The sequence below is a fragment of the Egretta garzetta genome, unplaced genomic scaffold, assembly GCF_000687185.1.
Source record: "Egretta garzetta isolate BGI_Z169 unplaced genomic scaffold, ASM68718v1 scaffold100, whole genome shotgun sequence".
Lineage (NCBI taxonomy): Eukaryota > Metazoa > Chordata > Aves > Pelecaniformes > Ardeidae > Egretta > Egretta garzetta.
The window spans coordinates 1,357,763-1,358,135 of record NW_009258265.1 but is presented as its reverse complement, the minus strand read 5'-3'; positions in this window follow the sequence as shown (position 1 = coordinate 1,358,135).

The following is a 373-nucleotide window of genomic DNA, read 5'->3' as shown; positions in this document are numbered from 1 at the left end:
GTAACACTATGAAGTTATTTTTATTGCGCTGTTAACAAAATTCCCCAAGTCTTGGGTTTGGAAAAAAGCCCTTGCATAGAACTCAGCAGATGCCAAATTTCAAGAAGTGGGAAATAAAAGTAAGAAAGGACTTCATTGATTATATATATAATTTAAGGCCCAATCCTAAGTTTTAAAAATGTATTATACCTGGCTTGCGCACACATGCAAGGTTTTGAGTGATTTTTGTTTGTTTGCTCTCCAACAGTGTTTGCTGCGTGTTGGGGTTTGCTGCGAGTTGGGGTTTGCTGCCAGCGGCAGTGATTCTTTCTGGATTCTACTTTCCAGGGAATTTTCAATATGCCACTCCTTCCTGCCAGGAAATCTCCTGCTT